Here is a 15838-nt window from a genome sequence, read left to right as displayed (position 1 = left end):
GGCTCTTTGTATGCCTTACGTTGGGGCCAATTGCCACGGCAGGATAGATGGTAGGGGTGCTGCGACCTGCCTGAAGAAGCATCTTTAAAAAGACAGCCCAGGAGCACAGGCATGTCCCTAGCCTGGCGAGTAATTGTCAGCTCAGCCCAGCAGCAGCTCTCAGGTGACACAGAGAGGGACTGAAGCACTGTATGGCATTCCACAGAGCACAAGCCTTTATTAAAATCAGGGCCCTCTGTGAAAGGAGCCAGGAACAGCAGCTCCTCCAGCAAGGGAAAAAACCCTGGGGTTTATATAAGGGAAAGAGAGGGGTGGAAAGAAACTAGTAACAAATGGGATACAAGTAACTTGGTGAAGTGACAGGGAGTAAAACCAATGGGATACAATAGATCAATATATAATTTGCAAAGTAAGGTCTCTGGGTAGGATACTTTCTCACTATGAGGAAAAGTATCCTGCTTAAGGATAGGCTCTCCAGAGGAGTGTCACAACTCTTTGCTGGCCCCCACATCAAGCCAAGCCTATGCTATTTCAATCCCTAAGTTTTTTTCTCTAGCGTCTTCTCTGTGAATGTATTCTATTCCTACAAGTGCCGCTTGATTTAAGGTTAGTGTCAGATGAGGAAACCTGTATCTGTGAAGCTACTAACATGGAATGAATTTAATTCCTTTAAGGGACCTATCAATTTTCAGCTTTACTGCATGGTCACTGCTTCCCTCACTGCTTTTAAAATTGGAGCTCGGTGGAGGGGGAGCTTTGTGCACAACTTCACCTTCCTCAAAATGAATAATTTGGAGACTTGACTGGAGGGGCTGCTCTCTTTTGTGTTTCCATTTGTCCAGGCTGGACAGCTTACTTGAAGCTCTCTGCATGTTTTTCTTTTCTTGCCTTACCAAGCTACTTCTCCCTTGGGCTTTATTCTGTCTCTTGCTTTCTGAAAACCAGTATGCTTACTTGCTTGAACAGCAATCTTTCTCTGCTGCTCACTTTCCCCTTTATTTTGAAGGTGTCCCCAAGGAAAAGTGGCAAGGAATGGAAGTCCCATCAGCTTTAACATCAACACAATTGCAGTTCACTTCTGTAGCTTAAAGCACAATCCTTTTTAGCTGCACGTACCTTGGGGAGAGTAAGGGAAGTGAGAGGAATGACAGATTTATCTTTACAATCAAGCTGTGGGTCTGCTGATAGATGAAACTAGCACAGACAGGTTTTCTTTTTCACTCTGGCTCGGGCCAGGAGGGGCCTGAACCAAGGCCAGTGTTTTAGCCCCAGTTCAGGATTGAGCTTTTCAGCCCTTCTTTGAACACACGTCTCTGAGGTCAGGCGAAGGAATGAGGGGAGGACTTTCTTCTGGTTTGCAATTCACAGATTTATTCTGTAAGGAGAAATCCAGGAGAAAAGATGAAGGACGGGGGGGTCTGACCGTCTCCTTTTAAAGGGTTAATGCCTCGGGGGATTGGGAATTGTGAGAAGAACCGGTTAGAAATTACATACAGCAGGCACACAAACTTTTTACAAATAAGATACCGACAGGTAAAGATAAGCAGTAACAGACATGGGAATTCTCTAATTTCTGAGGATTAGGGGTTTTTTCACAGGCAGGAGACAGTGGGGTGGAGTCGTGGAGGGAGGAGAGGGGGAGAAACTGAGCCGCCCGGGCCCCTGCTGCTCGGACACAGGGAACCGGAAACACACGGGCAAAAGCGGCACAGACACCCGGCTTGAGTAACAGAAGAGTGGATCCCCAGTGGCGGCAGCGGCCGCCCGCCGGGGCCAACGCCGGGCCGGGCAGCAGAGGAACAGATTCTCAGCGGCTGCGCGGGCCGCCTGGCGGGAAAATGGAGATGGACACAGCACGGGGAGAAACACGAGCTGAAACCAGAACCCAGGGTCCTGCAGGCCGGGGCCCGCGTGAGTGAACCCGATGCGGGGTAAGGCAGCGGTGGGGGCTGCCTGGTGCAGTAGAACTGGGGGCTGCGGTGCCAGTCGCCACAGCCGCCTGCAGGCAGCAGGGAAGGGGGAGGGGCAGGGGGAACACTTCAGCGACGGCCGAAGGGAAAAAACCCACACAAAATCTTCCAACCGAGCTGGCAAAGTAAAAAGCCCACCACAACACTTGGATTGAGAACAGCCTTGCAGATAAGGACTTGAGGGTGCTGGTGGATGAGAGGCTGGCCATGAGCTGGCAGTGTGCACTCAGAGCCCAGAAACCAAATTGTATCCTGGGCTGCATGCAAAGCAGTGTTATAAATCTATATTGTGATATTAGCTTTCACAAGTATTAAGATGAAAGTTATATGCTTTTGCTATGTCTGTCCTTTTTCTCTTGCTAACAAGTTTTAAGCATAGAAGAATTTTGAATGTTAGAGCTCTGTCCCTCTGTACAAAGCAAGATAAACCCAGAGGGCAAGACAGTGAAGCCCAGGCTGTTAAAAGCAGCAGGACAAGGAGTCCCAGACTGTTATCAGCACTGACCGCTTGCAAAGAAAAGAACCCCAACCCAAATAAAATTATGATCAGAAGAAATCAAACTTTTATAGAGCATGTGCTAAAAAGGCAGAACCAGGGAGTGGCCATGCAAAATACTTCTTAGAAAAGTTTGAGTATGCATTAAACCCTCACAGCAAGATGAAATAAAAAAAAGTGTTCCAAAGATACTAGGTGTGTTCCTAGCAAGGCGCCAAGGCAGCCAGCTGTTTTAACCCTTTGCTTTATTATCTTTGTCTCCTAATTGTCTTTATATTAAACCTTTCATTAAGTGAGTGAACCTTGTTTTTCACGGCAGGGTGGCCAGCAGGGAGAGGGAAGGGGTTCTTTCCCTGCTGTTCTCGTGAAAACCCACCTGGAGCACTACATCCAGCTCTGAGGTCCCCAATAAATGAAAGAAATACACTTGTTAGTCTGGCTCTGGAAGAGGGCTGTTGAAATGAACTGAGACTTCTACAAAGAAAGGCTGAGAACACAGAGATACTTCAGCCCAGAGGAAAGAAGGCTCTGAGGAGACCTTATTGTGGCCTTTCAATACTTAAATGGTGCTTATAAGAAAGGTGGAGAGAGATTTTTTTACCAGGGCTTGTAGTGTCATAGGACAAGATTTTAAACTAAAGAAGGGTAGCATGATTTTAGATAGAAGGAAGAAATTTGTATGAGAATTTGTGTGGTTAACCACTGGAACAGCTTGCTCAAAGAAGTTGTGCGTGTCCCACCCCTGGAAGTGTTCAAGGCCATGTTAGACTGAGCTCTGAGCAACCTGATCTATATGAAAGATATCCCTGACCACAGCTGGGATATTAGAACTAGATGATCTTTAAATGTCTTTCAACCCAAATCATTCTATGATTCTGTGTTACTGAACAATTCTTAATTAAATGCTGAGTTGTTCTTCCAGTAGCATAGGCTGAATTTTGTTCATGAATTTGTGAGTGTAGATAAGAAGTTCTGCTCTCATTTTCAGCTTTGTAGTTTCTGTTCCTCCTGCAGTGTTCTTCAACTCTGCCTTTGTTCATTCCATGATGTTTCTAGAGCTATACCTTGTGTATCTGTCTAAAAATACATGTTAAACTATTATGTTTTGCTTGCTCTGTTGTGTTTGCATCAATAAAATCCTCTGCAAAAGATCACTTCAAAAAGCATGTCTAGATTTGTAATGCACAGTATCATTTCCTTGTATGAGAATTACATTCTCATGAGTGCTGTATACTGTCTCCTACTAAAATTGTTGGATTGCTTTCTTCTGTCCAAGAGTTTGTGAGTTACAGTTGCTTTTGAATTTTGAATTTTATTTCTACATAGTTACTCAGTAGTTTTCTTCCGGCATTTTTGAGTGGCTCATGTAATACATCCTTGACAGGGGCACTTACCAGAACAGATGAAAGACATTGTAATGAAAATAACATTTTCTGGTAACAGCAGCTGCCAATCTAAATGTGTACCTTCCTCAACAATGAGCAACTGGATCCATGGGTCTTACAGTCACCAAAGCCAAAAATCTTTCCATCCTTGGGAAGTTCTTCATGGGACAAAAAAAGCTGTGCAAGTAACTGTTCTTGTCCCAGGTCTGTCCATCACTGGAGACAGAAACATTAGAAACTTGAACCCTATGAACACAGGTTTGCACCACATTTTCAAACTATCTTAATTGGCCTACAGGAGTTTGATATAATTTATTTATTTCTCTAGAAGGTGATGCTAAATTTTGTAGCATGCTAAAATGTTAGACTTTATTACCTTTATTTTGAAACTGTTGTGGTAGATTGGCATTTAAGAAAACAAAGAGAAACATCTAAAGAAGTTAAAACTGCCGGAGGCTGGTGGGAGTTTCTCTCCTGGCCAACAACTGGCCATTTCTAAGAATTGACAGCAGTTTTGACCATTGAAAAGTGAGCACCTGTGAGCACCACCTTAAGACCTAAGCCTGGGAATTTCTTTGTCTCTTTGTTTCCTGGCTGTGAAAAGTAACAGAGCTCTAGCTGGCTCCCGTCCCCCTGCCCAGGCCATGGGAGCCTGCCGTGGATCCCAGCCGGGAGATGGGGCCTGCGGGGCTTCCCCCCGGGCTCTGGCCGGGCCAGGCCGGTCTCAGCTGCAGTTTTTTACTGTGACTGAATTCACCAGAGACTGTCGAGTAAGAAAAAGAAAAAAAAAAGCTCTTGACCTGCGGCGGGCTGAAGAAGTGACCACACTCTCCAGAAAAGCCATGAAGAATCTTCCATCGCAGACAACTCCAGCCACTGCTCCAGCAGAAATCACAGAACCATCTACAAAGCCTGGGCAAGATTTTAACCCTTTCATTACCCAGATGAGACTTGCAGATTAATCATTTTTTTCCAGAGAGAGAAAGAGAGATTAATCAATGTGTAAAGAGACTTTATAAACTATCAGAGACAGTAAAGAAAAGGATTAAGCTTCAGAAGAAGTAAAGAATAAGGAGATGCTTTAATAAGCTGAAATATTTTTCTGTTAAAGCTATGAAGATGGACAATAGCATTCTGAAAAAACTCCTTTAATTCATAACAGAGTATATTGGGAGGAATAGAGTAGTTCAAAGTGTAGATTTTGAGCAAAAAGTGGAGTAATTGTGATACAGTGAGGTGCTGGAACAGAGGGAGAGAAGTAATAGTTGAAGATTTGTAGCTTTGTAGAGGCGAAGAGAAAACTTCTGTTTCCAGGGAGGCTCACAGAGACAGATGAAGAGAACTTTTGCCTTTGAATAACTCATCCTTAAAAATGACATCCCTAGACTCATTGACCCATAACACAACTCAGAGTGATGAGAAATGGGAGGAGACAACTGATGACAGATTTTCGGGCAGCTAGCCTCAGAGAAATAGAAAGCTATGAAGAAAATTAGTTTTCTTGTGAAAAACTCCATAGATTAGCAGAAGAAGACTTCTGTTTCTCTACAAAGACTGATAAGAAGACTCTAGCAAGAACTGAGACTGTTTTAAACACCAAAGGTTTTTTGTCTCTATGTTGTCATGTGAACAAGGAAATAGTTGAATAGTGGGAGGAGAAAAGGGTTTTCTGGAAGTTTTATTCTGGTTTTCTTATTCTTAGTTTTTGTTAATAAACTTTCTTTATTCCTCTTAAGTTTTAAGCCTGTTTTGCTCTTGTTCTAATCCATATCTCACAGCAAGAAAATAAGTAAGTTTTCTAGTAATTTTTTAGTTACTGCTTTAAAACCACGACAACTGTATACTTTGCAAGTTGATTTAGGTCTTTAAAAGTTTTCTTTGACATCTGTGTCTCTGAATGCCAAATACTTTGTCTTGATCCAGAAAATTACAGGGCCAAGAGATATTTTTCTCATTGAGATGCACCTTGTAAAAACAAAATTTTCAGGGTTGGGAAAACTGGTTATTTTCAAAGCACAGATGAAAGATCCCAGGACAGACCTGTAGTGTTTGGTCCTGAAATGAAAACCTTGTGGTTAGGGTGAAACTCTTCTGCCTGCTCAGACAGTTCATGTATTTGGAATGATTTGTGAAACAGACAGCTGAACTGGCAGCTTCCTTTGCAGAAGTACCAAGAAATAGAAGTAGGCCTCAATCAGTTTTGGTTTTGTTCTTTAAAATGCCTTATCTCAGATTCTGTGCAGAAGCCTTCTGCATTTCTAGACCTTTAGGAGATGCCTGTGCTTACTCTTTTTTCCTTAATCTAGAAAGAACAGGTCTTAAGAACGGAGGGGCTGGGAGAGGGGAATGGGGTGGTGGTGGTAAGTGCCCTTATAGATGCTATTAAAGGTTGCTGTGGGATTGAGCCCAGCCAAACGTTCTTTATGAAGCTGTACAGGTGTGTAAAAGAGAAAAGAAAAAGGCAGAAAGGCCAGGATGAGGGACTGTGAGGTGCAGTGTCATTTTCAGCTGAGACAGAGAGAGAGGAATGCTGAGATTCAGCCACTGGTCTAAAACAAACAAAAAGAATAACAGCAACAAATACCACCAAAAGAAAAAAAAAATCTGGGCTGAGCAGCTCTGAAGAGGCAGGCAGAGGGATGTATTTTCTTTGTGTTGATCATATATAATTGTCTGATGAGAGCTTCCTCTCGCAGCTTTGAGTTCAAAAGCTTAATGTCATGAAATTCAAAGTCAGTGACAGAACAGAGGGCTTTCCATGTTTGGACAGATGGTGAAACACTGTTCCCTAGATTTGCCTTTACTGAAGTCCTGAGACTTTTTGTTTTTCTTGAAGGACTTAAAAGTACTAAGCTGCTGCAGCCTAAGGAGAAGAACAGCTGGCAGGTTTCACCAGGGAGTTTCTTCCTGAATTCAGTAGCTCCTTTTGAGGGAGCTAATTTTTTGCTTTTCAATAGCAGGGAGGATGCTGAAAGGTGAATTTTTCTGGTGCTTCTGAAATAATTGGTTCATTAGTAACTAAGGAAGAGAAAAATTTACAGGAGAAACTCCTTGAAGCTGGCTTCCCTCTGAAAGATAAGTTGTTTTGATCCTGTTTGTTTTTTCTGAGGGGTGAGGAATTTGTACAGAATGATCCAACCACTGGATGAAGTATCTTGTGAAATATGAGTTGGAAGCATAATTAATATTATATCGTCTGATCAGTCAAGCAGTCTTATAAAAGGGACTGAGAGTAATGATTTTATCTCAGTGGTGTTTAATAATGTTGTTATAAATGCAAAGGCAGATTTGGGTTAAATAAAAACAATTTATTATAAAACAATTTCTATAAAAAATAAACAATGAGGAAAAACCACAATAAAACAAACAGCGCAGCGCTGGGTGGATAGGGGTCTATACCCAAAGGTATAGGTGTTCCCAAATCCACGAAGGAGGGTAGACTGTCCGGGGTTTTTATAGGGATTTTTAGCCTTGAGGCCAAATTCCAGGCAGGCACCATTCATCAACGGTCCTTGATTGTCGTATGAATTGATTCCCTGGCGTTGGAGAATAGAGTCAAATGGACGTCCGGACCGAGTCTCCTCATATGTAAAGAAGTTCTGGGTGGTTCTTGATTTCATTGTGGTTCAGGCCATCTGGATGGGATGGTTGGATCCGGGTTGGAGCTGATGGATATCTCGGCTGGATTTTTCCTTTTGTCTACCTGATGGCTTCCCCCAACGGTAGCCTGCAAGGCGGGGTGTTCAGGTCCGGTGATGAGTATCTCGTCGGAGCCTCTCCTTGTTGGCTTGATGTTTCGTGTCCTGTCTATTCTTTCCCGTTGATGGGCACCGAGCCTGTCCCTGTCAGCTTGATGAGCCTTGTCCTGTCAGCTTGATGAGCCTTGTCCTGTCTATTCTTTTTCGTTGATGGGCGCCGGCTAGGATCGTTATCCTTTGAGTGGGAATTCGTGGCTAGATCTGGGAAGGGCTTGTGTGCCATACTGTACTTTATATTTTATATCATTATTGTTATATACATTTATTTAGATTTCTACGAATTTTTACAAGTTCATTTCTCACAATGTCAAATGACTACATTAAACTTGATACTGGGCAACGTAATGTGGGAAAACAATTTGATAAATACATAGATCTAGCTAATGTCAGTCCTGAAGTATGATCTAATTTATGATCTCTGTAAAAGGATGCCTTTAAATGATACTTCTTTTGAACTATCTATAGTAGAGACATTATTTTTTGATGTATCTTCTCCACCTTTGGCATAGCTTCAGTTCCCAAAGGAGAGTAACTGGACTGTGAGATGTTGCACATAATGGATTTAGATTAACTTATTACACAGAAGTTGAACTAAGTAGTTATAAAATTGGGTTGAATATCATCTCTTTGGGAGAGTGACGGTTGAGCAATAAAGCCTTCTCCCTTCCAGAGAACGAAACTTCCAGAATGTCTTTGGGTCTTAAGAAGTGCTGTAGTTGAAGGACTTATCCTCAACAGGACTGTTTTATCAGGGGGTGAACAGTGAGTCAAAGAACTCTGTTAATACCAAGTTCAGTACAGTACATTTCAGTAAAGTTTTGGATACTGTCTCTCATGGGATCCTTCTGGACAGAATGTCCAGCACCCAACTGAATAAACACGTCATGTGATGGGTGAGCTACTGGCTCATGGCACAGAGGGTTACAGGGAATGGGCTGACATCTGACTGGGGGGGACCTGGCACTAGTGGGGTTCTGCAGGGCCCCGTCCATGGCCTGTTGTTCTTCAGCATCTTCATAAACAACTTGGACATAGGACTGGAAAGGATACTAAGCAAGTTTGGAGACAGTACAAAACTGGGAGGAGCTGTTGATTCTCTTGAGAGAGGCCCTGCAGGGAGACATAGACAAATCAGAGTGGTGGGCAATCACCAACTGTTGGGAAGGATGAGAATTTAACAGAAAAGTTTTATGGAATGCTTAGCAGAAGGTTCTCTAGAAATGAAAGCAAGCTTTGATACATAAAAAGATGTTTTTAGGAATAGTTTTTGCTGAAACAGCTGAAAGAACAAAGGTTTAGTCAAGTCAGAAGGTTTAGAGCAAAGGTTTAGTCAGTTAGAAGGAAGTTTTATGGCTAAAGTCCAACAGGTTATGTGGTCTTCAAACAAAGCATGTTTGCTACCAAGTAAAAATGCATAGACAGAAAGATGTTTTTTACCAAAGCAAAACAAATTTTCCACTGCAAAACAAGTTTCAAAGTTTTAACATGTAATTACTAGCTCAGATGATTAGTTAGTCACTAACATAGTGTGGTAATTCTAGTTTGGATAGGATAGATGTAAATGTGTATTACGTATGATGCTGATTGGTTGTTATGTAATAATATGCACAGCAAAAGAAAGAGATATAATGCATTGTAACCAGAACCAAAGGGGCTTCAGGACACGTGGCTTGCATATAGCCAGCAGCTGTAGGCCGATGTCGCCCTGAAAACTCAGCTTCTGAGCTTGCTAACATAGTTTTCTAAAGACTTTCCCAGGACAGTAACTGTAAACATAGATAGTGTACATTCTTTCTGTTACACATCTTGTGATGGGCATTTCTCATAGCCAGTGCAGTGACAAAGTGTTATCCTGACCATTCAATCCCTGGCCGTGTTAAGAAGCCTATAAATCCTGGGAGGAAAAATAAACTCTGCTTTTTCTTTCACCACACCTCGACCTGTGTCCGCGTGATCTATTCATCTTCAGCAGTAACAGGCCGACACACAACCCCCTGCTGTAACCCAATCTATGGAATAAACAGCATTATCAAGAAAAGCCATCTGAAGTCCCCATCTCTCTGTCGGCTCTTACAACCAACCATATGTAGTTCAGCAAGGGAAAGTGCTGGATTCTGCACCTGGAATGGGGAAACCCTGGATGTACAGACAGACTGGGGAATGAGATGCTGGAAAGCAGTGGCACAGAAAGACACTGGTTGATGAAAAGTTGAACGTGAGTCATCAGTGCTCTGGCAGTCAAGAGGGCCAAGCGCGTCCTTGGATGCATCTGGCACAGCATCACCAGCCAGGCAAGGGTGGGGATTGTCCTGCTCTGCTCTGTGCTATAGGTGTATTGATGCAAACCTATAGCTTATGTTGGCTAAGTGATGATATAATAAGATCTGTATTATACCAGAAAGAATGTTACAAGTCAGAATGAGCGTAAGGCTTGTAATGTGTAATCTTCACCTATCTTGGACTTGGTTGATGTGCTGATCCTGAGCAGAATAGCCTTGAAATAATGTGTTCCATTGGGCTTTTCAAAAATGGCAGTGAAGTTTAAGAGTAACTCACTAGTGCCCTTCTGAGCTACAAGGCAGTAAGTATAATCTGAATTTTCCTCTCACAAGACTGATATGCCAGCATTACTATCCAAGGGAAGAATATCAAGGCCGTGCCTGTCACACTATATTAGGAACGGCGAAGTACAACACAGACTCTCTTAGTTGGGTTGCCCAGGAGAGCAAGTTTTATTATTCCCAATCTTCATTTATAGACAGGTCTGAGAAGGTCCGAGAGGTAAGACTCTCATTGGTCATTAAACCAACACATCACCATCATTGGTCAATTGGGTACTACATCCCTTGACTGTTTCTTGCAAGTAAACAACAAGGATCTAAACAACACCTGCAAAGGTTGTTGTCTTTCCCCAAGGACTGTTTGGATTCCTCCTTATGATTTCTCAGGCCAAAGTGAGAACCTTGTGTGACTTAGTTTCACACAGGCTCTCTGCTCCCTGCCTGCTTTCTTGCATTCAGCATCTATACGTGCCAAACTGTTCTTTAATGTCAAGTTCCTTATAGTTTGCTTTTGAAAGTTAAGACTAGCAATTTAGAGGTCCCAATGATTGTAGTGTTATGTGTGAGCCTTTAGTAGCAAGGCAAAGTCTTGCTTGTTATCCTGAAATATTAAGAACATGAAAAAGTTTAGTATAAGTGGTCCTGTTTAAAAACAGGCAAGAAAAGACAAAAGAAATGCAAATGTAAGAAGGAGTTTCTCATTCTGTTGCATATAAGACCTTATATGTGGTGGTGGGAGAAGAGAGAAGATAATCCCAGGGGTCACCAGTTGCCTCTGAAGCTCTGAGAACTCTCCACTTTAATTCCATTTCATGGTACATTTTGTCTGGAAGCTTTATACCCTGTGCGCTCTGATTTCACTGTATTAGAGTGTTGCTTTTGTGTCATTGATCACCTTGGATCTGTGTGGATGCTGTTTTTTCTTTCAGCAGGAATAGTTTCAAAGATGTTGAAAAGTGGTTAAAATGCTTACTGGCCTATGAAGACAAATTATGGCTATATAAAGGGGCTTTCCTATGAAGATGTTAAGGATTTGTAAGGAATTCTGTCTTCAGATTGTTAAATGTGCTAATTTGGAGTGTGCTCACTGGAGATTAATCACACTTAATTGTATACATACACTGAGAGGCTCCCAGTCTGTCCTCTTGACTCTCCTAATTTTTCTTCATTTGTTTCATGCTCGTTAAGCACCGTCACTCACCTCCTTTATGTCTTTCATCCATTCATGCCCTTTCCACCATTCATGACTTCTCCACCTTAACCATTCAGCTGTGTTTCCATCCTCTCCTCTGCTATCCTTCTGTGATATATTTTCACCACAGCAAAACTACTGCTGTTTTCCACCCATGGTTGAATGTAACAGGAAAAAAAATCCAAGTAAACCCACAACTACATGTTTTCAGCAATGAAAACATAGTTCTGAGTTTAACAAAGCTATAGATTTTCCATTTGCTCCAAATTTTAGGTACTGACCCAGGAACCTTGGCCATGTATACTTTCATTTAGTATATTGTTGCAGAAGGACTTAAATAACTTCTCAAGAAAATACACAGTCTCATATTTGAATAACTACTCACATGGTAAATCCGTGACTGTGTAACTTGTGATTCTTGTTCATGGGGGCCATAAGCTTTGAGAATTAGAAAGTAGCATATATTAAAATCAAGTTGAACTCAATTTGGCTGATAACAAACAAAAGTATTTAGCTGTATTACAGTGAACTGTTGCTCAGAGAGAATAAATTATGTAGGCTTAGAATTTATGTTTCAGTGTCTTACTGCAATGTTGCAGCCGGTGAGAGGTTCATCTGACCCCCAGCTGCTGCAGACTTCCTGGATAGTGGTCCCATGAGGAACAGCCATCCAGGGGTCTCAGGCAGTTTCCGGCCAGGGATAATGCATACTAGCTCAGCCTGAGTATTCAAGTGATCAGCTCTTTTAGATGTGATTCCAGCTCTTATAGTCATCAGCTCAGCTCATGGGTTACCCCAGCCGATGCATGGATGAGAGACGGGGGACCGTGTAGCATTCCAAGGAGTCCTTTATTAGCAGGCTTCAACAAAGGGGGCCATGGATGGCCACATCCCCTGAACTGGGCAAAAGCTGGGGTGTTACAGTGAAGGGGAGAATTGGGAAAAGGACCAATGGTTTAAGACTGGAGTAAAATGATCAGTAGTTTACACGGAGATAACATGGGATCCTGAAGCAGGAAGGCGTCCATAGCTTAGTCACCATGACTAAGTAGTTTTGTTTCATCCTAGGGAGCAGACCTTCAAGGTGGAAGCCTTTTGGAGGACTGGCCTCCCTCCACATTGCAACAAACTATAGATTATAGAAAACTGTCTACCAAATAGGTCATCTCCGCAGAAAGGCTTGTCTAATTATTTCACTCTTACAGTTTGCTAATCTCTTTAGAGTTGCCTTCTCACATTATGAAAAACCAGTATAAGTAGAATAAGTAGAATGCTTTTAATTTTTCATTTAATTATGGGATAGAGGCTGGCTTTAAGCTGTAGCTGAAGCTGGGTTCCTGCATTCATGAAGGCAACAGATGAAAGCTTGATTTAGAAAAACTGCTTTAAAGCTTCTTGGCTTCAAAAGAGCTACTTTTCTTAGTGTAAGCAGTTTTAGGATATTGTCAAGATGTTTTAAAAGGTATTGTTTCTAAATGAAACTCTGTATGCATCCATATCTTGTAATAATTTTAAAAGCTAAATTTGGATTAACTTGATGTAGTCATCAACATGCTTGATCAACAGTTACTTTTTGGGCAGATGTGTAATGCTTTGTAACTTCTGAAATTATACTGAATTATAATTTAAGAACACATCCTGAAAATGTTCCTTTTAATTCCTTTATTAGAGTGTTAACCTGGTGATAAGAGGATAGTGAAACAGTCTTGTGTAACTTCAATTAACCACTGTTGTAAAATGAAGATCTTTAAATAATTCTTTGATTTCGCTTGGTTTGAAAAGATGGGTATCTTCTAAGGAAGGCAGAAACCTCCCTTGAAATGGAAAAATGTAAACCACCCCCCTCCAAATTATTATAATCTTGAAATCAAGGGGCTCTCAGGCAAAGATATGGGAATAGAAATAACAGTTCTTTACTAAGAAAATTTAAATAAAAATGCAGTACAAAAAAACCTACTAGCAGAGTCAGAATACAACCTGACACCCTGTTAGTCAGGGTGTTGGTAGCACTCCAATTAAATCATGGCTGCAGTCTTCCTGGAGTGATAGATAGGTTCAACAGATATAGGTTCAACAGAACAGATAGGTTCTGTTGAAGCAATGAACTTGCAGAAGGGTGTAGTTTTCCTCTGAAGGTCCAGTGGTGGTGTAGATGGGTCCAGTCTTTCTCTGGGAATCCAGTGGAGAAAGGCTGACTGTGGTGTTCCAAGTCTCTGATTATATTCAGGTAGGAATGGCTCCTCCCCCTGGTTGAAGCATCTCACAATAGGATGATTCATTTTTATCAGTCATGCAGTGACTGACTCAATGGCCCAATAACAGAAGATACCTCCCTGGAGAGAGCATGAGTCCTGGAAGAGATAAAGAAAACTGCCACACTTGGTTTTAACAGCTGGCCCATTAACAGAAGATATCCCCCAGTTATGAGGTATAAGTCATGGAAGAGATAAAGAAAACTGTCCCACCTGGTTTTAACAAATGGTAATAGAATACATACTATTCATTACATCTTGCATTGCAACCCAAGACATTATAATCTAAAACATATATGACCTAAAAGTCACTTCATAAAGACAGCCTGAGAGGAACTTAAGTTTGAAAACTGATTCTCTCCCTGTATTCAGGTCATCTCTCCTTATTCAGCCTACATGGATATGTAAATGGCATTTTAGTTACTGATCTGTTTCTGTACACACACCTGGAGATATAATTTAGGTCATGTTTTCTTTCCTCTTGAGTTATGTTGAATACATGCTACAGGTTTGTTTTTCCATTCAGTAGAATCCATTTGTTTTACAATATACAGACTTTGCAGCATTTATTGGCATAGGTAATCGGATTTAAATCAGGCTAACAGGGTCAGAATTTCCGAGATCCACAACCTTGTGATTTTTTTTTATTTCAGGGGGAGCTGACTAAATTCTTCTAGAATTATGGCTGTGAGGCCCTTGCTACAAGTTATAGGTACTTAATCTTGAAACGCAACATAGGTATTTACTAGATGTTGTACTTTTCATCATATGTGCAAGAACATATTTGTAATTAAATGTAGTGGGTTAATCCAGGCAGAATCATTATGCATATGGTGCTTGGTTTATTTCTTTTCAAATGGGTTTTTAATTGGAAATATATAAAAGAAGAGGATTTGAGAGGTCTTTTCTGTTCTTTTATACCAAGGTGATTGCATTGGTGTCTAAATTTTAGTCATATTGGTTGTAGTGGACAAGATTCAGTTTGACTTTCCTGAAATGCAGTAGAGTTTTAAAATTATTGTTGCAGTCCGTAACTGCAGGATCATGTCCAGGGAAGCTACAGTTTCTGGGAATCAGCATGTAATACCAATGAGACGGGCCTCTGTTCATGAAACCATTTATTCAGCGTGGGAACAAACTGTCATTCAGAGACACAGAGCCCCAAACAAAGGCAGGGTGAGGGGTTTTGAGGGACAGAACCCTTGAGGGTCTCCACCTTTGAGGGTGGAGTTTAGGGTTAGGGACCACGAGAAACACAACAAGGCAGAAACCCCCAGGGACTCAAACCCAATCAGAACTCCTGGGCCACTCCTCCCAAGAGGTCTGGGATGGGGTAACTTCATCCAGGGCTCACATTGCCCATCCTCCAAAGCAGGAGGTCAAAATTCACACTAGCTTGGCTTACAGTCATGCCTCTCACGTTAACAATGCTTATCTGAAACTAAATCTTTTCCTCCCTGAGGCACCTCACAACAATTATTCCTTAGTTTTAAAATAATTCTTCCCATACTTTGGTTTTATTCTAACCACCTGGAAAAGATTCAGAATCAAAAGTGGAAAATAAAAATCAGCAGTTAAAGCTGGGAGGGTACAACTGCAAGGATTATTTACCCTCATGCTTCACTAAATAAACCGACTGACATCTGGGATTAAATGAACTTCCTTTCATTCAGCAGCATTATTGTATTATACCATGTTCATGTTGTTGATTGTGTGTCTGAGACATCCATGGGGCTTCCTCTGGAAAAAGGCTGTCTTACCTGCATTGTTGATCACTTACAGCCTCCTGATCTGGATATTTAAATTTTGTTTATACAAATACAAAGAGGGGGGATAAGGAGTAGTGTCTCAAATGCAGTGAGTAAAGCTGGATTTCTGTGAGCCACGTAGGACGTCTGCTGGCTGAATGAGCAGCCAGCCCTGAGTTAGCTGCTCACTCTAATAACAGCTAATTTCCTTTGTCCTCAGATCATGTTTGTACATATTTTTCCCATGCCTCCTCACTACTTGGGATAGCTGATGGTGGGGCCTGCAGGCTATCAAAATGTGCAAAAAGAAGGCTCCAGATCTTTCTGCAGTTGCAGGAAAAATATGCAGGATGCAGGAAAAAGCTGTTCATCAGAGAAAAAAAATGTCTGGAAGAGCTTTCATCCACATTTTAGAAGAATGCTTGGAGAATATCTGCTGAATACAGTGATTAACTTGTTTTCTTTTATGGGAAAGC

At 41.6% G+C, this 15838-nt stretch overlaps 1 protein-coding gene across 2 annotated transcripts in view; it reads left to right on the top strand.

Moving 5' to 3' along the window:
* Positions 1 to 15838, top strand: part of GLP1R (glucagon like peptide 1 receptor) — a 110132-nt gene that overhangs the window by 26806 nt on the left and 67488 nt on the right. The window lies entirely within an intron of this gene.

This window comes from Pseudopodoces humilis, chromosome 3 (assembly GCF_049639895.1).
Source record: "Pseudopodoces humilis isolate 2021_Gansu_Grassland_sample_001 chromosome 3, ASM4963989v1, whole genome shotgun sequence".
Classification (NCBI taxonomy): Eukaryota; Metazoa; Chordata; class Aves; order Passeriformes; family Paridae; genus Pseudopodoces; species Pseudopodoces humilis.
This window is presented reverse-complemented; position numbering and strand designations above follow the sequence as displayed.